Consider the following 25,326-nt stretch of genomic DNA (forward strand, 5'->3'; position numbering starts at 1 on the left):
TTAGCCTCCAAAACCCTGGCGGATTCCAGTGTGCAGGTGGACTCGTTTGATGGTCTGCCAAACCAGTCTGACTCCATGACACGACTATGCATGACGGAATATGTCAAACGTTTAGACGGCCGTCTCAAAACAAATAAGTACGCCCATGCATAACTCGTTGTGTGCATGATACAAGAAACAGTTCCTCTAATGGTTCATATGATGACCGACAGAGGCTCTAAGTTGCACACTAGCAAAGGACACAAGTCTCACCGTTTAGGTAAAGACCCACTTTCTTTACTAGCGAAGTGCCAGAACAAGAGTGATATCCTATCTTTCTCTGCAGCGTTTCATCAGCTCAGTTACATAGCACATTTATATACTTACACTACACTCGCTATGGCACAAGCCAATCACGAGCTGGAGCTTGGCCTTCAAAGCTGGGAGACCGCCCCCTTGCTCTGCATACACATCTCTGACCAACCAGCGATTTTAAAATTTAATTGGGAGAAAAGAAAGAAAAGATTCAGCTTCATGCCCTCTTTCCCATGTGTTTACGCCATGTCTTTGCTAAAAGCATGACTTGGATGGAACCACAGCCTTCCATAAAAAGGTCGTTATCTCTCCTGTTGTGTCCATTTCGAAATTTCCGAATAGCGGCCGTAAACTCGCTAAAAGCCCTCGTGCCTTAACAAATATATTTTGTAGCAGAGTCTGGATGCCAGGGCGCCACTGCCCTCTCCCATAGAATTCGCAGAAACTCACAGCCATCTCATCCGCTTTCTCCCAAACAAGGGACCATCCTCTGCTTTATTGCCAGTCTTCAGATCTTACAATGCTCTACTCATAGCTGCAACGACTCCTTGGTACTAGTCAGTCTGCCTTGAATCGCCTACAGACTGACCGGCGCCACCCAATGTGCCTGCACAATGAGACCGAGCGACTTGGCTGTCAGCGAACGTTTTCACCAGGTTATGCTGAAAAAACTCCCCTCGTGCCTTAGCTGCTATACACTTTTACTGCAGTCAATGAACTCGGTACCATCTTTCTTCAAACGCAGATAAGGCCTACCGCTATGCTTTCTCTAGAGTGGACAAGCATGAACGTTAACTACTGCCAACCATTTCATCATATGAATGAGGTCAGATCGTATCAAATATGCAACCAAGTAATAAAGATTACCTTCCTGATGAACATTAGGTAGCATGACACTGTATCAAACGTGAGAGTGCCCTACAATCTCTCATACTCTAAGAGAAAAAATAATAAATAAATTAAACGACGCCTCAAGAAGGAATCAGTTGAATGAGACTTAAATCTGTAGATGTGATGTTCAGTTATACATGTGCACACCGAAAAATGATTACAGTTTCACAAAAATGGAGCGATTTATTAAAAAGAAAGAGATTCTTAAACTGTGATCCTCAGTAATGTGTTGGTTCACTTTTGGGCCTTATACAAACAGTTAGTCGGCTTGGCATTGATTGACGGTCTTGGATGACCTCCTGAGCTGTATTGTCTAGCTGTTGCTCCGGATCGTTTAAATTCCGATGCGGTTGGAGGGCACTTTCGAAAATGCTGCAAACGTTCAGTTTGGAAGAGATCCAGTGACCTTGATGGCCAAGGTAGGGTTTGGCAAGCACGAAAACAAGCAGTGGAAATTCTCGCCGTGTGCGGGTTGACATTATCTTGCTGACATGTAAGCCCACGATGTCTTGCCATGAAGGACAACTACACGAGGCACAGAATGCTGTCGACGTACCGCTGTGCTGACGGGGTGCCGCAAATGACAATCAAAGATGTCTTCCTATGAAATAAATGGCAGCCCAGACCATAAATTCAGGTTACTGGGACGTATGGCGGCCGACAGTCATCTTGATATCCCATCACTATCCAGGAGGCCTCCAAATACATCTTCGCTGGCTCTCGGGTCTCAGTTTGAATCGAGACTCATTGTTGAAGGTAATTCTACTCCAGTCAATGAGATTCCAGGCCGAGCACGTATCTCAGGACGCCCTGGACGTTGATGGGATACCCACCTGGCTGTGGTTGGAGAGCCAGCAATGATGATCTCGGTTGCCATTTCTTTTCATGGCTGGATCTCATCGGTTGCGATCCGTGGCACTATTCCAGCACAGCAGTACGTCGACCATATTCTACTCTACATTTTATTGTGCTTTATGGCAAATTATCTTGGACTTACATTTCAGCAAGATAATGCCTGGCCGCACAAGATGGGAGTTTCTACTGTTTGCCTTTGCGTTTGCCAAACCTTACCTTGGTCATCATGGTCACCGGATACCTCCCAGCTGAGAACGTATGGAGCATTATGGAAAAAAAAGTTCAAATATGTGTGAAATCCTATGGGACGTAACTGCTAAGCTCATCAGTCCTAAGCTTACACACTATTTAACCTAAATTATCCTAAGGACACACACACACACACACACACACACACACACACACACACACACACACACACACACACACACACACACACACACACACACCGATTCCCGAGGGAGGACTCGAACCTTCGCGGGACAAGCCGCACAGTCCATGTCTGCAGCGCCCGAGACCACTCGGCTCATCCCGCGCGACGAGCATTATGGACAGGGCCTTCTAACCATCTCGCGATTTTGACGACCTAACGCGTCTGTTGGACAGAATATGGCACAATATCCGTCAGGAGGATATAAAACGACTCTGGCAGTCAAAACCAAGCCGAATAACTTACATTAGGACCAGATGTGTACCAGTGTATGACTGACTTGCTTAATTTGTGAAGCTTTTCTCTTGAATAAATCATCAAACTTTTCAGAAATTGTGATTATTTTTCGTCTATACATGTACATCAGATCTACCTATTTCCGTCCCATTCCAATAACTTCTACGTGGTGCCTGTTTATTTTTTTTTTTTATCTTAGAGTGTATGGTTGGTCCCATGATATAATTTTACAAGCACATTCAGGGGAATGTGTGTATACTGTCTGCATAACGTATTGCGGATAGAGTTCACAGCAAGGAAGAAATAAATTATTATGTCATGCCTGCAGCTGAAGTTTTGTCGCATGAGCAGCGAGAAAGTAATAACTGATTTACATATTTTGTAAGTGGCGCCAGGGAAAAAAATTTCGAAATTGTGTAAAATTTGAAGTCGGAAAATGCTCTCACTCTCAAACACCGGATGAATGTAGTCTGGGTAAGTTGCATGTTGCGAATTGCCGCGCTGAATAGCCGTGCGGTCTTGGGTGCCTTGCCACGGTTCACGTGGCTTCTCCCGTCGGAGGTTCGAGTCCTGCCGCGAGCATGGGGGTGAGTGTTGTCCTTAGCGTAAGTTTAAGTTAGATTTAGTAGTTTGTAAGCCTAGGGACCGATGACGTCAGCAGTTTGGTCCCATAGGAACTTACCACAAATTTCCATTTTGTGGCGAGTTATGCTGCCGCAAGTCAAATACTCGGTTTCTACATTTAATACTTGCCTTCTTATGTTCAGCCTTTAATGTCAGACCTGCTAATGGATAGATTACGACAGTACTTGAAAATTTTAAATTCGGTCAATAATTGTTCGAAATACTGAAAATCAAACATGTTTTTTTGTTACTGGAGGCAGTTACACAGGCAGCCTGCAACTGGAACATGGTAACCATTTTATGAATTCAGTAATGTAGTGCTCCTAGCGTCGCTAACGTAGCAGTAAAGCTTTACCCAGTAAAGGAGAGTGTTGTACTTGGGAACACGTTTTAGACTTTCACCTCCTGTAATAGAAGTTTTGTGGTGTACTGACATCCACTGGAAGACTTTGCGACAGTTGCTACCAGAAATACCGTGGACGTCCGTCCACAGCAGGTCCATCTCTGCGCGCAAACCAATTACGCTGCCAGGGCAAATCGCGCCCCCTGGAGCGTCATCGCCAGCAGGAATTTTTTTTCCTTTGTTGTTATTTCATCTCCCTCACCCAACAGAGGCGGGGGTGGGTTGTCAGCGACACAAATCTCCGCTCTTCAGCCAAGCGGATTAAAAAAGTATACAGTGATAAATACAAACAAAATTTGGATTTGTTTTCTATTTTAAATTAAAAGTCAAAGAGGATAGTTTAAAAATGGAGACGTATACATTTTCAATACACATCGCAGGAAGGTGAAATTCTTCTGATGAAAACATCGAAGCGCGGCACATTCACTTAAAATCAGAAGGACCAGCAGCAGCGTGAGAGGTATTGCCAGAAGAGAGAATATGTTCCATAGGGTTAAGTAATGTGGATAGGAAGATAGGGGTCCATTAGAGAGGAAAACTATTGAGATGAGAAGTAAGAGTTGAGGTGGCTATTAAAGAACAGAGTCGGTGGGAAAGAGAGATGGTGAGTAGTAGTGTGCCGTATGGGGTCGCAAGAGGAAAGGGACGGTATAGGTGGGGAAGAATTAAAGTTTGTACGAGGGATAAATATTGGGGCAGATATCATTACCTGGGAGAGAGTGTAGGTTGAAGTTGCGTTGGGATATGATACGGAGATTGAGTAGGTGTGGCCACCAGGAAGAGAGGCAACACACGAACAGAAGCTGGGAGTTGCAAGCAATAAGTCAGTTCGAGTCGTCCTAGGGAGTTATGGAAGAAAGTCCGTTGTGTTTTCAAACCTTACAGTCATCGAGTGAGATCGAAATGGTGGCCAATAGATAAACAGTAGTTAGTCTTCAGTAGAAACAGAGTAGTGAATAGAATTATCATGCATGGACAGAGAGCTCCGGCCAAGAGAGTTGACAGAGTATCGTTAGTCGGGAACTTTTCTTCGAATAGTAAATCAAAAGAAGAGATTATATTTGAGAGAACATTATTTAGTTTGCGTTCATGGAAATATAGTCAACACAGGACAGATAGGCTAACTCTGCGTTCCACAATAGCTATTAAACAACGTTACCAGAGTTGAGTAACATATTTTCCTATTCATTATTGTGTGTTAACGTCATACTGTGTGAAAAACTGTTCCAAGTTACAACAGGGTCATATACCCAGTAACAAATATTACCGCGGCTGGTCCCAGCGGATGTTCGAGTCCTCCCTCGGGCATGGGAATGTGTGTTTGTCCTTAAGATAGTTTAGGTTAAGTAGAGTGTATGCTTAGGGACTGATGACCTTAGCAGTTAGGTCCCATAAGATTTCACACACATTTGAATATTTAAACAAATATTAATTCCAATTTAAAAACTCTGCAATCTACAAAATCTTGTCAGTACGGTATTTAATAATCTATGTCTTACTTTTTACTCTATTACACACCAATAAGGAGGAACTGAAATAAAATTAAGAACTATAGTAAAAAAAAAAGTTACTACACAATTTAAAACATTTTCAAACAGAAGCTATTGGCAACTAACACAAATTTTCACTTTCAACAAAGGAAAAATTAAGATGTTGAAGTAACTCAGTTCATTTGTAAACGACATGTGTTCCCTCGTACAAGATCTTCCATGTCAAGGTACAAGATGATGCATGACGAGGTTGGACTTAATCGTCTATACTTGTGTAACTAGTTATAAACGTGTACAGGATTTTACTCACCACAAAATGCTGCAACTGAAGAATTAACAATAACTTCCAAATAACTTCTATATATTATATAGCACTTAAGTATGTAGAACTCGTAATACTTACAAACCCAGCACAAAAGACAACCTCGTTCTCACAGCAACAAAACTAGAAGAAAATGCTGGAAATTTCTTATTGGGTTTTTATTGTGCATTTTCTTTTATGATTTTAAAATCAGTTATTAGACTGAAACACCGAGGAGGAAACATGATGTGTTCCTGTATACATTATCCTCCATGTTCCAGACAGTCCCCTAAATGTCCTGACATATCGTGTTTGACATAATCGTGCTTGGGAACATATCTCAAATTAGCCTACTTGTGTCCGTTCAACTTAATCAATAGACATAAGGTAGCTGAATCACAATATGCGCTTTTGAGCATGACACGTTCCAAATTAAAATGTATGATCAAAACTTCTGCACACTCATCACTAAGTGACAGCCACACTCCACATTTCAAACCTAAGGTCACATGAAGTATGTTTGCTCCATTGATCGTTGTGTCATATGTTCCTTTTTTTTCTTTCTTTTGCATCCTTTACATCATACCGTTGAGGGAATGGCTTAGCGAAAATCATAACGGAGGAGCTAAAGAGCAGACAGAATAGTGGGAGGTAAACAGGAAGCATGGATCCGTATTGTTATATCATGAGCAACAAAACAGAGCAGATTTACCAGTGAGAGTATAGAGTGTGGAAAACTGGGAAGGTTCGAATACTGTCACAATATCTCCCTCAGCACTAGGTGGAATTTTCTGCATCTACACAATTATATACTCGGCCTCTAGCTGTACAACGGAGAGAGAGTCTACTTCTTACAAATTTTAGCCATTTTCTGTTCACATTCTTATCTTATTCCCATGGACCCTACGCGACATTTGCCATACATCTCTACATATACACAACGGGATTTTAATCTCTATTCCAAAAGATCTTATTTTAGATTTTGAAGAATCTTCGTTAAATTTCACTATGGTCTACACCAATGTTTTATGACGTCTGTTGTCATGCCGTATTGATTACGACTTCATACACTGGAGCAGTACCTCGAGCTGTGCGGAATGCAATTTCCTTTACGTATGCACTAAAATTTGCGAGAACCACGCAGCTTCCCCGTTATTGATTTAATGTGTTCATGGCATTTATATGTCTTTCAGTATTACCCCAGATGTGTGAACGATATGATGTGGTCCACTACCAACGCAATCATGATCTGTTCCATTACCAACGCATTCATTGCCACTGCTTCGCTATCGGTTGTGTCCACAAACGCACTTTCTTTGTAACTTCTTTTGCAGAAAATGCCGATAATTCTGGATTACTGACATCGAAATCGGATTTTTCCAAGATTTTCTATATCAGTGAACCAGTCACTTATCGACTCCTACAGTGTCGTGACGACCCACAAGTTAACGAGATCCATTTAAAGCAAATCTCACTGTTCATACTAAAATAGAAATCAACACTGAACTTTACCATGAATAAAGTTTTTATTACTAATTCTTACGAAATTTCAACGTTGCTCTTGATACGTGATACAGTTCACATGAACAGCAAAAATATAGCAACTGATAAACTGTTTTCCTTTTATCATTTTGTAGGGAGAGGGTGCAAAACATAGTTCGAAATTCTATACCAACACTGAATGCAAAGACCATACTATACTGTGATAAATTGGGCTGTATAAGCTCAATCTGTGCGGGACAAATTTGTTTGTCGTTTACGGCATACATTGGTTAATAACATTAAGACTGTGAGCTAATCTCCTATAAGCAAGAATTTACGATGACAATGCCTCTGCAACGGCGCCTCTCCAAGCACTGTATTTACGTCGCCGTACCTGAATTGCTGAAAAATTCATGGAAGATAATTGCAAGTGCTGCAATAAGAACAGTGCACAACTTCTGTACTGGTCCCTAAATAAGAAGCCACCAACTGATAAACCAATGACTTTATTTGACGCGTTTCGGGTAGAACTCATCTTCAGATCGTCATGAACGTACTGATGATCAGAAACATAAAGACATAAAGTAACAAACAAAACTGTTATGGCAGTGTGTGTCATAGCAGAGTCTGCCACGACAGCTTTGTTTGTTATATACTGTCTTTGTATTGCTGATCAATAAGATGTTCATGACAATATGAAAATGAATTCTACCCGAAATGCTCAAATAAAATCATTGGTTTATCAGATGATGGCTTTTTATTTAGTAACCAATATAGCAACTGTGTAGTAGTCCTACCGACTTGTAGTACGGTCACACTCTTCCTGCGTGACTTTATGTCACAATTACGGAATGCATACATTGCTTACTATGTGTTGTACATCCTTAACAGATGATAATATAAGTGAAAAGATCACGTTTTTATATGAAGCAAATCTTATGCATTCTCAAATGGAGGTAAGGTATACACAGCGGAGTTTCTGGAAAGGTGCAAGGAATAAATTCTCGAAAATCAAACGTATGAAAACTCTAATATATCTTTTGAGTACGCAGCACATACTAAGTTAACCATCACGGCCATGCACAAACATCTGATTAGACCGTTGAATATACCATCCGAACATCAAACCACAAGAATCCTTAAATCTAATATTAGAAATCTGTGAAAAATGACTTTGGTAGTGGTAGCATTTGCTTGGAGGTCACTTGAATTTATGGGTACTTATGTTCAAAACGGATATCGATCACCAGATGTTCACCAGGTGTTCTAATGATATCAAGGACGACAGCAAAAGTGTAATGTCTTCCACGGCAGGTCCAAATGCAAAATGCAACGTGGAAGTGGCACAGTTTTATGGAAGCACAGTACATTCATGATTCCCAGTCACATAAATACAACCAGAATGCTTGCAGCTTATTGTAACCTTGCCGCTAAGGTGAAGGTTACTGGTCAAATGCACCAGTATCAAATACACCAGTATCAAATACACAATACAAGTCTCTAAATAACTGCTGCTCGATGACCTGCTTAGGGATAGAGAGCATTGTGCTTACATTGCACGAGTCGAAGTTTTAGCGGCGTCTCCACAAGAGATACGAACGCGTTCCTGTTGCAAGACGCACCGCCCCAGCAGACGAGTCAGCCAGTGATGGATCGTCCGCGAGTTGACAGCTGAGTTATGTATGGGATGTGTGTGCGAGCAGTATTATGAAAGAAACTCTCGCTGCAGAAGCCACCTTCCAAAGAGAGCGTACATTCAAGAGAAAATTTTGTCCAAGTCGTTGTTTATTTTTGTATTTATTGTACTCGCCTGGACCCGCTGAGTTTACATGCCATATAAGGACATTAATCTGTCATTTCGTTAGGCAAAAGATGCTGCTATGTTTGATTGTATTGTTTATAACTGTAGGTCTATTTCAGGTTATGTGTGAAAAGTATATAGTTTTGCAAAATATTTCAAATTTTTATGTAAGTAATTTAACCTGTTACAGAGTTATGGTTTCCTACGCACATCAGGTGGTCCTGATTTCCATGTGACGTAGATGTCTCAGTTACTCTCATACTATTTTGTAGGTTTGCTACTTTCACGTTGTTGGAGTTATAGTAGTGTCAAACGTTTGTTGGAACAGTTATTTATGTAATTGTCGAATTATGTATGTTTATTTCATAATGACGTTTCCTGACAGCTGAATTAACAGTTGAGTCCGCGATCTTAAGTAGTTACAGGCAGGTTGTTACTTTGATATTCACTAGGCCACATCGTTGTTCTTAACAGCTATATTATATTACTTGTTGATTCGTGTTTATGTGGTTCTTCGACAATATGTAATTTAATCCTACTGTTTTTTATGAAATTGGCTATGCCGTATGGTGTTGTAGTGTGCGAGATTTGTAAGTTTCCCGACGTTGTTTACGTAAATGCAGGCTTTCATGTGGTTACGTTAATGTCGTGGTAACGTGATGTCTGAAATGTTTGTAGACATTGTTTCTCTATTCATCACTTATTTCTAAGAATTATTTCAATAAAACAATAGTTATTTCAGTGTAGACAGCGGCATCGTCGCCGAACAGTCTGGCAGAGTTGCAGTCCTTATCTGAAAAATCGTTTGTCTACTAGAGACATCAGAGATGCTTTGACGTTTCCGCTTGATGTTCACTATCTACTACAGCGTAGTGAGTTCCATTTGATGTTAGCTCAACGAGCCATTCAAGTACATGTAAAAATGATGCGCTTGATTTTACCTCAGTCATTAACTAGCTATGTAATGGAGGTATCGTCTATGAATAAAGCAAGAAGAGCTTCCATCGCACAAGTGTCTTTTCCTGAATCTGGTACTCGGAAAGAAATATTTTCTTCCTGGAAGGCCATAATGTCTAACCGCAGAAGCCGGCCACTGTGGCCGAGCGGTTCTGGGTGCTTCAGTCTGGAACTGTGCTGCTGCTACGGTCGCAGGTTCGAATCCTGCCTCGGGCATGGATGTGTGTGATGTCCTTAGGTTAACTCAGGTTTCACCAGTTCTAAGTCTAGGGGACTGATGACATCAGCTGTCAAGTCCCATAGTGCTTAGAGCCATTCGAACCATTTTTTTCTAACCGCAAAATATGTTATATGATTGTGCAACAGACACACATTAGTGATATTAGTCTCAATTTGTGCACCAACTGTTTCACACTTTTTACAAGCAGGAGTGACTTTGGTTTCCGAAGGAACTGGTCTGAAATTCATAGCCTCTTCTCGGTAGCACATCTCCTTGATTACCTCGAAGCTTAAACTTCACTTAAGTGTGGCATGATGCTTCGTTCAATAATGTACACAATACCCACAGTTTAGTTGACATTAAAACGAATTTGTTGTATGTGGAGATCACCGATTGCTACGCTGACCAGTTTTTGCGCTAAATTAGTGGAACCTAAAGGTCAGCACACGCAGTCACATTGGCGACGTTTCAATGGTGACACAAAATAGACAGTTCACATTTACCCAAAGAATGACACTGTTCGATTTTATTATAGCAATTTGTTAAATAGCATTGCAACTCTTCGTTTATTTAAGTGTAGCTAGAACACGAATTACTGAATCTTTCACAATAGTTCTCTCTGTAGACAATTAATTTCCACAGTCTTGGTAATCACAACAAAGATCAGCTCACGTTTCATCAATTTATGTCACAGATCTCACTCGTAAGTAATCGAATATTAAATTGTGGCTTGAATCAAACAACGAGAGTGCCTTCGACATAAAAGTTAACTATTTACTTTCAGACTGCGGATTTCCACTTAGTATGGCGCTCTTCTGTTCAAGTACTGACGCAAGAACCATCTGTTATTTTGAAAAATACATAATGCTTTGAAATGTGACTAGATTGTTCTTATTTTTTTTATGAGCAACAAGAATCAGTGGAATTTTGGAATACAGAAAATGTTGCTGGTTTTAAATTTATAAAAATACATCCGCACTATTTTTCTTCTGCATTGTAATTATACTCATTTACATGATTAGATGCCATATTGTAAACCGAAATGAATTACATGAAATTATTGATTAGCACATTACTTAATCAGTGCTATTCGTTAAACTGTAAGGTTACAAAATTAGGTAGTCAGAGCCTTGAATCCAACAGGCGTTATTATAAAATCAGCGATGGAAAATGGTACCAGTTCAGAACTTCAAGTAGAATTATTCCGGAAGATAATTATTTTTAGTTAATTTCAAATTACATGAAAATCGGACTACCTATCTTTCAAATGGTGTACGTCACCCTTCTCAAATGTAAGTATTAGCCCATATATTTTTCCACGTAGTGAAGAACTGTGTATATTTAACTAACTGTAAATTTTAATTAACAGTGACCTTCTTAAAATTAGTTACTCTTACGGAATTGGAAAACTTGAAATAAGAAAGTGAATATTAAATACTAGTGAAATTTAATCTAAAAAAAAAGAACTTGCGAATTCTAAGTAGGTGTTGCATATTATTAAGTAAACATAGTGAAAATAAGATCACATTTAACGAAAAACATTTGGTTAACTTGACAGATGGAAAGAATCCATCTGCTTTTTCATAATCTTTTTTCCAGCCACAAGTAATTATTAACTGCGCAAGCTGTTGTCGATACATGTCAGTTAGGAAAGAAGCTAATATCATAGCGTATTGGATGTAAAATCCACATGGAATTCCATCAGCGCTTGATGCACTGATCACAATCAGCTGTATTATCGAAAAAGTGGTTGTGACTGAGGCATTACTTTGTGACAACAGTGTACTTCAGTATTTCTTTCTTAAATACTGTAATTCTGGTCAAATTCAACATACAGTTCTGCTGCAGGATATTTTTGTACAGTACCGCCATTAGTGTTGGAACATGCTTTACAATTCATCTGGTCACAAAGCCATTTTGTTCGCAGATGAAGAAACGTGGATGTAGATATCTTCGAAACTTTTTGCTGCTTCCGATATCTTTGAAGACCTGACTAACTAAAAGTACGTTGATATAAATGAGTTGTATGTGGAGACAGTTCTGAGTAAGATTTATGTTTTAGGATTTTTTCTTCAGCTTTTGGAAGAGAAAATTTTTTTATGTTTATTATAGGGGTGACTTTATGATAGCATGTATACCTCCAGAAACAACTGAAATTGTAGAAAACATGCCTCATTAATGAAGTATAGTAAAGTAAATATAGTTTTATTTGGCAATAGAATGATGTTTATAAATACAAAATACAGTTGCTCAGAATACTGTATTGAAAGTTTCATTATTTTGTTTCTTCTCATACCATTGAACTTGCAAGTATGTGTCAAAAAGTACGCACTAATTACATTGTTTAGAGGATACTTTATAAATTGTAAGTGTTGCGACCTGTTTTCTTCTTATACGGTTTCGCTGAACAGATGAGATAGAAGTGTGTAAAACTTAAGTTTAACTACTTGGTTTAACGCAGTTCACTTTTTTTCTTTTTAATTTATTTTAATGTAGAGAGGCCTATAATTATCTTGATTTTAAGAAAAAGAAAATAAAAAATCTCACCAAACTGGTAAATGTTTTCTGAGTATGGATAAAATAAATTAACAAAACTGGATAAATTAGTAACAGTGTTCATTGTGACATAAAGAAACACTGGGTCAGTCTATTGTTGTGACAGACGAAACTGTCATTGCTTTCCGTATTTTACACTTCATGAGTCAGTGTTGTCCTGAGCTGGAGGATAACTTCATGACTATTAATATTCAATATTGCAATACTTCAGTGCACATAAAAACTTTTTGTCAAATTTAAAGAACAAACCATAAAAATATGCATTATTTTATATAAAATACTCCCACATGTATGTGTAAATTTAATGTGGCGGTAGATATTTGTATATATTGTTTTACAAAAAACACTGAAAGTCTCGAAAGTTGGTCACTTCTACGGTTTTCTTTTTACGATTGTTATTTCCGTGGCTCTCAACTGTGAGTTTGTGCGCCACTGAGAGACTGCAGTACAGAGACACACGGCACCTGCATTCGGGAGGACGTTGGTTCAAATCCCTGTCCGACCAGCTAATTTAGGCTTTCCGTGTATTCTCTGTATCGCCTAAGGTAAATGCCAGAATGATCCCCCTATAAACATGTCTCCGTCCTTACTGACGTAAACTTCGACTGGTTAAAGCCTGATTTTTCTTCTTTTTTCAAACATTGATACTGTAACTTGGTCTTGCGTGAACACATTCACTTACGTAAGGAAATAGTATTTCGGCTCTCTGTCAGCTATCTTCAGTCATAACTCCAGCTTCATCCACGAGGGTAGCATGAAACGTTTAGCTAACATGAAATGTTTAGCTTCCTTAGCTTTACATATTACTAGCGATCCCGACAATGCTTCGAAACTGCTAGTGATGTATGAGAATTAGATGCACGGACTAATCTGGGATAACCCTGGGAATTGAACCAGGACACAAATTTCGGTCCGTCGTTGAGCCTTCGCCCACTTTGAACGTGTGGAAGTCGACATTATAATAAATCATGCAGAATAATAATGAAAAAGACTCCTTTATTTACGTTTTCGGATTTAATTCTCTGTAAGGTTTTTTTTCATTTTTTGTACACGACACAATTACAAGACTTTAGAATATATAACATTTTTCCTTTTCTGGGTACTATGAACTAAGTGTAAGAACTGGTCTTTGAACCGATTTTCTAAATTCGCTGCTATCGTAGCTAAAATAGATTTTTGCCTAAAAATAGCCTGTGCCCTACTAATATAAAGTTTTAGTTTCTGGGATACTATGTCGTAAGAGTTTATAAAAGGACCCATAAAATTAAAAACACTCTGATCGCAAATAAATTTCAACATATTTGACTGTCCGACCTTGAACAATCTTTATTGTTGCTGTAAACGAATCACTGATTCGCTTAACATGAATGGGAAAATCGTTTGGGATCATTGGTATGCGGAGAATGAGAGGCATTTCTAGCTGCTGGATCGGTGAGGATAGTATATTTAACGACGTTATTTCGATAACTATAATCTGTGAAAGAGTAGTATTACAAAGTTTCGGATGATTTAGATTTTGTAGGAGTGTTCTTATCATAAGCCGAATATATATATATATAACTTTGCTAATATACAGGTTTTCTGTTCAAACGGACTGCTACAAAGGAAACAAATACACACATTCGACATCACAGTTTTCTGGGTATGGTACCGATTCATATTGTACAAAGCTATTGCTGGGTATGCAGTGTCCCTTATTTTTTGTTATTACGGTACCCAGAAAACATTTATGTCGACTGACTCTGGCATCGGAAACCTATGCAATTATAAATATACACAATGTTGAGTGTAAAATTTTTGTCTAAAATATATATACATTGAAAGAATATGTATGTGATACATAGGTTTTCTACTGGTTTAAATGCCTTGATATCGTCTTTAAAACCAATTGCAAGAAAGAAAAAGAAACCGTACATTTTCACAACATACGACAGCATTTTTTTCCTCGCAGTAATTTTTGATAGAAAACCTGGACATCAGAATGTCTTCTTACAGTATCGTGTGAAACTTTGCTGTAAATCATTCTAGGATTGTCGATATGTGTGGAAACATCCTTGAACAACGTTTCTCCTTTATATATTAAGATACATTAGAATTTCTCATGATTTTCTCATACTTCTCCTCCCACGGTGTGACTGTAGGAGTTATTTAGGTTTCACACATAGTTTACCTGAATGTTACACGAGTTACTCTAGAGTTCTTATCAGTTTCCCCATATTCTCTTATGTAAACTGACTCTATTTTAGCAACGTTCTCCGAATGGTTCAATTAAACTAGTGCTAGTGTTAATTGTATTCTATTATATTCCGTGACGTATTCTTGCTTGCCATGGTTGATATCTTCAAGAGAACACTAAAAATTTCCTCATTTGTCTCATTTAAATTAAAAGTTCTCAGTTCGTCTTTCAAGTAGGTTGTCAATGACTATCAATTCGTCGGAGCAGAAATACCCTCCTAGTTTTTTTTATTACCTTCTTGCCTTTCGGGAACATCGCTCAGGTCATAACATCACTGTCTTCAATTTATGTTTATTGGTGACTCGAAAAGATAAGATCTCTTTGTACTCAGGAAGTCTAAAATATTTCGTCTGCTTGTGGTTTCTGGACTAGCTGTTCAAGGCACTTATCCAGCAGTGTATACTCTGTAAGACGTGTTTCTTTACCGCCAGCAATTTATGCGTGGTTTTTTTGTCTGTACTTTGCAAGTTATTCACCATCTGCTACTGCCGCATGCTCGGGGTATTTCCGTCCTCTCAAATTCAAGATGTCTTGCGACGAATTGGCGACCGATGTGATAAAACCCGGCGGCCGGCAGAGACACTTGATTAACCGATTCCGCGCAAAGTTCTGTCAGCGCAGTAGGGTACAGGTCTCTTGCCTGCCTGCGCAGTCACTTGTTAAGAGGCGAGGCTGTCAGCGCAGGGGCGGATGACAGATGGCGCAGTACGTGCACGTGGCAGCAATACCGCCGGGTCGCGAGGAGGAGATTATGAGCTCACAGGGACGCTCGTCAGACATTCGAGCAGCTGAACGGTAGCCTGCGTCAAAAAGTCGCAAGAAGCGCCACCCCTACTGCCTCTGGCAACGACTTCATCTCCGACATAAATCACTACGCAGGGAATGGACTAAAATATATAATTCTTCATTTGCGTGTCCATTTTGTCCGTAGTTGCTTTACCGTTCCCAGGCGTATTTTCGCTCTGTCGTTACAACTACAAGAAAATGCGTTTTTTTTTTTTTTTTTTTTTTTTTTACCAGACGCGTTTCGCTTTATTGAGGTAAAGCATAATCAGTGGTGGTCATTTCTGCCTGGTTTCTCGCCTACATCGGGAAACGCCGTCTGCTAGCACATCTTTGGTGTCTTTCTTCGTTAGACACTGATACTTCTTGTCTAATTTTTCGTTGTTCCGCAGAAATATGCATTTCTTACGTTTCACACAGAGCACACTTTTGGTGTGCGAAAAAGTGTGCTGCGTAAAACGTAATAAATGCATAGTTCTGCTGAACAACGAACAATTAGACTACAAGTATCATTGCGTAGTGAAGAAATACACCGAAGATTTGGCAGCAGACGGCATTTCCCGATGTAGGTGAGAAACCAGGCAGAAATGACCACCATTTGTAACACCGGAAACGCATATCCTCCTATTTCCATCTATTGTGCTATAAATTTTTTCCTTATTTTGTTACCTGAAGATACGACATTTCTGTTTCTTTATATATTGTAATTGTTTTACAATTTGTATATATATATAATGTGTGTGTGTGTGTGTGTGTGTGTGTGTGTGTGTGTGTGTGCGCATGCATTTATGTCGATGTATAATTGTTTTGTAAATATTATCTGTATTTTTACGCTGGGTCTTCCCTAGGGAAAACTATGCTATCGAACGATTAGATCGATAGGTCGTGTGGAGAACCAAAGTGTTTAGGATCTTTGGTTGTGTTGACTCTGCCGCGTGGAGCGCGGGCAGAGCAGAGTCTGGCTGGAGCAGGGCGATGGAGCAGGTGTTGTGTGACGCTCCCGCGAGTTGCCGTGCCTTCGGGGTTTGGCAGCACGTAATTGCGCTCGACTTGCTATGACAGTTTCTGGCACGGTGTCGCGGACGGGAAACATTAGCTGGTACACATCAAGAGCCCGTTTAGCCTGGTGGCCGTGTCGAGAAGAAGGCGCGCCAACATCCAACTTCTGCAACAGCGACGGACGGCAATAAGATTGTCGCCACCTTCTCGGTCGACGACTTCAAACCTTCAGTCAACCAACAAGGAAGACTGAAAGCACGTAAAGTTTTAGAACTGTGTGGCAGACCTCAGCTTTTCAAACTGTTTCATTCACAAAATTACAGCAACTTAGCATGAACCTTTGTTGCTCATTCTCCCAATTGCATTACCAAGCAGGGTCCCTTCCTTTTCCGAAATGAACTCGAGTGTCGTTGAAATTCAAACGCCAGCATTAAAGAAATATCATTCCATTTCACTGCCTTAATTTTGAAGTTCAGTTAAACAAAAAGTTCAAATGGCTCTGAGCACTATGGGACTTAACATCTGAGGTCATCAGTCCCCTAAACCTTAGAACTACTTAAACCTAACTAACCTAAGGACATCACACACATCCATGCCCGAGGCAGGATTCGAACCTGCGACCGTAGCAGTCGCGCGGTTCTGGACTGAGCGCCTTAACCGCGAGACTACCGCGGCCGACCTTCAGTTAAACTATTCGTAGCTGGCTACAATGTTTAGATTACACAAGCACAAACACAAATTTAAGAGTGATAGTTTTGTTACCATATTTTAGCTTACCTGTGACTGCAGCTCAGTTTGGTACGTACTAAATTTTACTATTGTTAATTGTTCAAAATCATTTAATTCAAGTTCAAAGTTAAATGTCTTATTTCCAAATTGCATTGGTTCAGGTAGCTTTTGAGATGATTGTAGAGGTGCCCCAAGACTAACCTTATTTTATTTAATTTCGTAGTGCTTCAGAAGCAAAATTCACTGCTAATTTCAGTCACTAAATTAATATTCAATTTTCCGGTTTTATTAATTCTTTTGCTAAATTAAGTCAGAGTGTAGCGAAAATTATTACTCCTGACAAACATTCCGTTTTCACACAACACGTGTCAACCTTCAGTTGCCACGATTATAGTGCTAATTATTAACTTCTGTGACGATTGCTTTTCCCAAATTTCCATTAGGTACACGAGGTTTAATTTTTCACTGTCACTAAGGTCGATAAGTATGGGCGAGGTTACACACTGATGATGCTTTACCTCAATAAAGCGAAATGCGACTCGCAAAAGAAAAAAAAAAAATTCTTGTAGTTGCACAACGACAGAACGAAAGTCCCCTCCGGCAAAATATGGAAATACCGAAAAACACATTACCATGCCTAATACCTTGTAGGAAACCCATTGGCTTTGAAAACACCTTCCAGTCATCTCGGAATGGATAAATACAAGTCCTGTATGGTTTTTAAGGGAAACTTATGCCATTCTCCTTCCAAATTAGTGGCACGTTCAGGTAACGATGATGAAAGTGGACTGCGGCCACGCCTCCTTCTCTCCAATGCCGACCACAAAGGCTCCATAATATTGCGATCTGGTGACTGTGTTGGCCAAGGAACCTGGCCTGTTCAACGTGAACTGTGTGAAGGAGAACAAACATTGTACCATGTGAAGGGCATCATTAGCCAAAATAGTCACACAGTCCTTGGCAGTAAAGCAACCTTGCAGATTAATTATGGGGCCCACGTAATACCACAAACCCCCGCCGTATTTCACTCTTAGGAGATAAACACGGCCAGAAGCTGGAAAGAGTGCGAAACAAAACACATCTCACCGAACGACTTTCTTCCATTGCTCCACAGTCCAGGTTTTATGGCTACGGCACCAGTTTCCCTGGTACGGTTACTTGCATCACTGTGTGTCGTTTTGGAATTCCCAGCTTACTGAGGCTCCTTGGTGTTATTTGCTGCAGGCCGAGCGGTTCTAGGCGCTTCAGTCTGGAAACGCGCGACCGCTGCGGTCGCAGGTTCGAATGCTGCCTCGGGCATGGAGATATGTGATGTTCTTAGGTTAGTTTGGTTTAAGTAGTTATAGGGGACTGATGACCTCAGATGTTAAGTGCTTAGAGCCATTTGAACCATTTGTTATTTTCTGACGTATTCGCGAATACGACATTCCGTCTGTAGTGACTTTTGCACTTTTCATCCTTTTACTTTTCGTCACAATCCTTTCCAATGACCATCTGGCCAGATCACTCAACACACTTTGGCGTCCGTTTTTGGACATAGCGGAGTATGTTTTTCCACTTTTCCTGTATGCAGCGTAAATCTTCGATACAGTATCTCTTGAAATACCAACATTTCGGCTAGCTTGGTTACGGGCGCCAATAACTTACCGAAGTTCGAATTCACTTATCTCCGACATTATGCCTTCAAAACCCTATATAAAACTATGTAGGCTTCCGCGGCCAGAGTCAGTCGACATAAAAGTTTTCCTCCTTTGGTACCGCATCACAATGTAAAAACTACTGCTGCTATATAAAAACCAACGTTTCGGCCGCTATTGCAGCGGCCTTCTTCTATAGCAGCAGTAGTTTTTACATTATGACGCGGTACCAAACCCAGAAATCTTTTATGTCGTTTATATAAAACCATTCTGACCGCAACCGCCACTTGCACAGTATTGAGAACATTTCACAGGTGCCTTTCGTGGTCACATACAACAGCGAAATCTGCAGGCTTGTCTAGCGTCTGCATTTATGTGCAACATATATTTCTCGCCGAGTTTCGACATTTTAGGCCAATCCCGGTATCATCTGCTCAAAAGTGGCTCAATTGGCTCTAAGCACTATGGGACTTAACATCTGAGGTCATCAGTCACCTAGACTTAGAACTACTTAAAACTAACGAACCTAAGGGCATCACACACATCCATTACCGAGGCAGGATTTGAACCTACTACCGTAGCAGCAGCGCGCTTCCGGAGTGAAGCGCCTAGAACCACTCGGCCACAGCGGCCGGCTATCATCTGTTCCTTTATGGTTGCACCCTCCGTCAACCCTCCCCATCGGTCAATAGCTGAGATTAATTAATAGACTACGGCACAATAACTGCTTTGACTGTCGGTGACCGTGTCTCATTCAGATACGTGGATGAAAGATGGTCACCACATTATTGTCACTCGATAATTCTTCAGCAATAGTGACCTCACATTTATCAACATACGACACGGGGGCATTTTGGTGCTACTTGCACAACTGAAAGACATTGTTATGACCATTGATACATTCATGACGTGCAAGATGGGTGGTGATGACAAAACACACTGTATATTTGGTCTCGTCATGAAAATCAGACCGTGATGGGAAAAAATACAGAATACCGCTCAGCGTGGGAACAATGAGATGGCCGGTCGGAGTGGCCGTGCGGTTCTAGGCGCTACAGCCTGGAACCGGGCGACCGCTACGGTCGCAGGTTCGAATCATGCCTCCGGCATGGATGTGTGTGATGTCCTTAGGTTAGTTAGGTTTAATTATTTTTAAGTTCTAGGCGGCTGATGACCTCAGAAGTTAAGTCGCATAGTGCTCAGAGCCATTTGAACCATTTTTGAACAATGAGAGGAACAATAGAGTCGAGGATTTTCTACGCAGCTGGAGTTCGCCTGTAAACTGCAAAATGGGTTCCTGCGGCGACAACTACCTCTATGGCGCATGCACTCAATGTCGGGCGCGACGCGGATGTTATGAGAATGTCAACTGCCTTTGACCATCTCGTTGTCTGGGCCATGGGCGGTCATCTGCACATGTACTGGAAACACGTTTAGTAAAACGGACCATAGACTGTTTCTCCTCTGAACGGACGGCAATCTAAATGCTTTTTTCATTCCATTTTGTCTTGCAACCTTTTAATTTATTCATGATATTTTCCGGAGGCACGTGGACTGTGTTGAAAGTTATTCCAGTATTTTATGGTGTAATTATGTTTCCTATTTATTATAGCCTCTATAGGGTCCAGGCCTAGACTCCTACAGTCGTCAGGAGAGAGCCAGGCGGGATGGGGTGGGGAGATCTTTGTTACGCTCGAGGGGCAAGAACACATCGTTAACAGCAACACATTTAGTGCACAGTAATACAGGTTTGCTTTCCAAAGCACCGCACCTGAGCTGGAACGGTGGAGCAGCCCTTTGTCAGCATCAGAATACCGGTGTGCGATTGACTCGCAGTACCGCCAGTGCAGCGGAGCGCCAGATGGCGGCCGTCATCCGCGAACTCCAGCAGCCTCCAGATCTGCGAATCGATCTCCAAAGTGTACTCGTTGACTTCAAAGATTTGCGCTCAGATGCTTCGACCCAAAACCACATGAAGTATTCACTGGCTCATAGGAGTCGGCTGTTAACCCTCTTTAGGAGACAGCAGCTAGCAACATCAGCGACTGCCGCAGAAAATGGATGAGCACTCGAAGACGGACAGCGTCCAAATCATGCAGGTCAAGCCTCCAGCAGACCTGCAGGGTGATGGCAGACTCCGCGCCCCATCAGTGTTGCTTCGGCAGTTCACAGTGCAGGTGGCAGCAGTAGCGACCTTCCAGCTGGATTTGTGCCTCCGCAGACGGATGGATACAGCTAGGTGTGCCTAGGGTCGACCTCCATAGCCTCACCTCTTACTACATAGCTGCAACTGACACAAGGGTTGAGACGACGCACTGGGCCGTCGGCAGCCAGCAATCAGCAACGATTAGTTAAGACTTACTCTCTTTTTTCTTTTTCTTTTTCTTTTTCCAAAGGGTAGAGCCTCTCCACGCCCACACCAACGTGGCGAACATCAAAAATGTTCTACTGTCACATCCGTATTTGTTAGGTACTAATCAACTACTTCACAGAATCCGGGGCCGTGATGTTATCTGCATGCTGGGGTGGGGTTACCGACTAATGCAGTCACATGGAGGAGACAGTGGTAGACAAGCGGACGAAGGGTAGCAGTTTAAGAGCATAGGGAAAAAAGTGTCAAGGCAAGCGCCAAGGGGGAAAAAAACCTTGTTAATAGTCTTGTCAGATAGTAAGAGAATCAGCGATTTTCTTGCTATCTGTGACAGATCATGCAGGGGTGAGCTTGTTGTTAGTTTCGGATATTGTGCAATGCGTGGTACTATTGTCACAGCTTAGGTCCTCAAAAAGTGTGTCGTTGCTATCGATTAGGCGTACTGCTGAGCAGGGCATCTGTGAGTCTCCTGGGCCAGCTGCAGCGTCTGTACCTGTAACAAGCCAAGGTCGTTATATGAGTGAGTGGTCGATTGGTTATAAATCGATCGCACTGTGTAAGGGTTTTGGTTGGGTATGTTTGCATAGAGCTTCCCTGTGTTGCCGGTTGGTCGGCTGGTTTCCAGCTGCCAGTGCCAGTTAGCTTTTCTGTGCTTCAGGGATACACCAGTATTTCCTATGTCTGTGTGTTGGTGCTACCCATATGTAGTTAAGTGTCCCTAATTAGTTGTGTTTCAGGACGATCATGTTTCCACCTACGGTTGGGATCGTATTTACCTGGTTAAGGATAAAAGGATTGATCAAATGCCTCCTTTTCCTTTAAATTCGTGTGGAATGTTTTTTGAATACCTCCGTGAGGGTCTCAGGGCAGTATTATTTGTGAGGGTTCGCCATGCGTGTACATCGTGGAACGTTGCTTATCACATGTAGCACTTCTGTATTATCTTCAAGAGGCGCAGACGTGTTTGAGCCGTGACTGGAGCTGGATACTTGATCAGCGGTCTAATTAGTGTTGTGTACATGGATCTCGACACATCTACATGTACATGATTACTCTACTATTCACAATAAAGTGCCTGGCAGAGGGTTCACTGAAGCACCGTTCCACTCTCGAAAGGCGCGCAGGAAAATCGAGCACTTAATTTTTTCTGTGCGAGCCCTGATTTCTCTTATTTTATTGTGATGATCATTTCTCCCTATGTAGGTGGGTGCCAACAGAAAGTTTTCGCAATCGGAGGAGAAAACTGGTGATTGAAATTTAATGAGAAGATCCCGTCGCAACGAAAAACGTCTTTGTTTTAATGATTGCCACTCCAATTCACGAATCATGTATGTGGCAGTATCTCCCCTATTTCGCGATAATACAAAACGAGCAGCCCTTCTTTGCACTTTTTCGATGTCATCCGTCAGTCTCACCTGATGTGGATCCCAAACCGCATAGCAATACTCCAGAATAGGGAGCTATTGAGTGTGCTCTTCCGCCGAGGACAGGGTAAAGTTGTTTAAACCTCGCGTTAGCTCCGTTGGTCACCGAAAGATACTGGACCTGTGTGTAGTGTTATCTGTCTGCAGGTCTGGTGTTTGTGCAGATGTTTCGGTATGTATGTGAAAAGAACAGCTCCACACGTGTCGACCTTTACTTTAACACGCCGTCGTTCCAGCCGGTAGTTCTGAGTGGTGTCTGTATTAGTGAGAATGTTTGACGGACTCCAGTCTTGCGCTAGGATGGCGTGACATCCGTGTAGATAGCTACCATCGTGTTCTGTGTAGCTGTGAAGTCACTGATGTAGAGGTTAAACAAGAAGGGCCCTAGGATACCGCCTTGTGGTACTCCCACTTGTACACCATGTTGTGTTGATTGCTTGCCCTGAACATCAGTGTAGAAGCATTTGTTGGTGAGATATGAGTGTATGAGACGTATGAGTCCTTCGGGGAAAGCAGCATCGCTGAGTCCGCGAATGAGATGATCGAAGATCTTTTCGTTGTCCATGAACACAGCCCCTGTAGCTTTGTTGGTGTTGTAGCCGTCGGTGATACAAGGAGGAGTTATTGTGTTGTGAAGTGGTGATTCCTGAATCCGAACTGCTCTGGCCCCAGGGTATTATTGGTGATGAAGTGCTTAGTGAGACATTTGGGAACTACCTTCTAAGCAGCTTGCAGAGCGATCAGAGCAGGCTGATGGGTCAGTAATTTTGTGGGAGGGAGTGGTCCGTCCGTACCTTCCTGAACATCAGGACCTTGGCCTCCTTCCACTAGTCAGGGATGGCATTCGTGTTAGGTACTCCATAGCTTTTTCCATGAACTCCAGGCGGAAACTGTTTTGAGTGCCATGAGGACCGCTAGCCTTTCTAACTGTGGTATGCTTGATGACCCATGTGATTTCATGGGTGATAGTGCGTCTTATTACGTCGCGCGTGGACTGGGTAACAAGTCGTGTGACCTCCAGGTCCGTTTCAAGTGTGAAAGCTGAGTCGGAAACAACCAGATTCGGTGAGAGTGACGATGCTGGTGTCCTACCCATCAGCCTTCTCTTCAAAAAAAAAAAAAAAAAAAAAAAATGGTTCAAATGGCTCTGAGCACTATGCGACTTAACTTCTGAGGTCATCTGTCCCCTAGAACTTAGAACCACTTAAACCTAACTAACCTAAGGACATCACCCACATCCATGCCCGAGGCAGGATTCGAACCTGCGACCGTAGCGGTCGCGCGGTTCCAGAGTGTAGGGCCTAGACCTTCTCTTCCGTGGAGTATGTTGGTCCGTTGGTGTGTAGTGTTTCTCTTCAGTGAAGTGACAGGCTAGTGGCCACACACCAGATTACATGGCATCTAACCCTGCGAATATGTTGTCCCAGTGAGCGGTTTTAAATGTTTGTTTTTTTCCCTGTATGATACCCTGGATCCTGTTAATGTTTGTACAGTGGGCGGCTGGTGCGCTGCCTATATCAGCTCAGGCGGTTCCTCATTGAGATCAGCCTCTGGTTTTCCGGGGGCAGGGCCGCTGAGCGTTGTTGTGACGCGAGTACTGAATGGTGTCTGATACTGCGCTCTGAACACCGTCGAAGAGGTCTTCGACAGCTTCGTCAATTTGTGCGGTTTGCGTAATCTCGTGAGTCTCTGGGACACGACTATCAAGAGTTTCCTTGAACAGAGCCCTCTTCGCGCGGTTGTAGTTAGGTATCCTGCGTGGTGCGTGGTTCACTGTGCTGCAGTCTCTCTTCCGTGTGAAATATTAAGGGGTGTCGTTTGAGGCCAGAGCGTTTATAACCTCCAACGTGTGGCTAGAGTTTAGTTTCGTTCACGATTCGTATTCCCTTCTCCTCCATGAGCGCAGCTAGTTCAGCCCTTTTGTTTCTGATTCCGTCTGCATTCCAGAACAGGATCTGTATCAGTTTATCGTTGTTTACGTGTCGGGGCGATCGTGGTATATTATCCATGAGGGCCGCTTGTGTGACAGCCACGCGCTGTGCCTTGTGTGATGAAGTTTAAAACCCTCAGGAGGATCTTAACTCACGTGTGAGTAGAGAATAATGTCTCCACTGCTCCACCGATTGCTGTGAGCATGTTTCTTATGTCAGCCGCTGTGTTGGCCGTAGTATTGGTGTCCGCTGGTTCTTGTGTTGACGTTCTATATGGGCTGGCTTGAGAGTTTGTGTTTTGTCCCTCATTTGTGGCCGCCTGTGTTGTTGGTGTGGTAAGCGGTGAGTAATATGAGTTGTGGTTTGGTTTCTCTTTCACAGTGAGCATGAGTTCGCCTGTTTCGCTGTTGATATCTTTGTTGTGCTGTGGAAGATTCTGTTCAAAAAATGTTCAAATGTGTGTCAAATCTTATGGGAGTTAACTGCTAAGGTCATCAGTCCCTAAGCTTACACACTACTTAACCTAAATTATCCTAAGGACAAACACACTCACCCATGCCCGACGGAGGATTCGAACTTCTGCCGGGAAGCTTCTGCCTTTCAGTTTTTGGGTTGTTTTCCTACCTTTTAGTTGCCATTGTAATGGTGGTGTCACTGTCTGGCGCGGTTGGAATC

This window comes from Schistocerca americana, chromosome 5 (assembly GCF_021461395.2).
Source record: "Schistocerca americana isolate TAMUIC-IGC-003095 chromosome 5, iqSchAmer2.1, whole genome shotgun sequence".
NCBI lineage: Eukaryota > Metazoa > Arthropoda > Insecta > Orthoptera > Acrididae > Schistocerca > Schistocerca americana.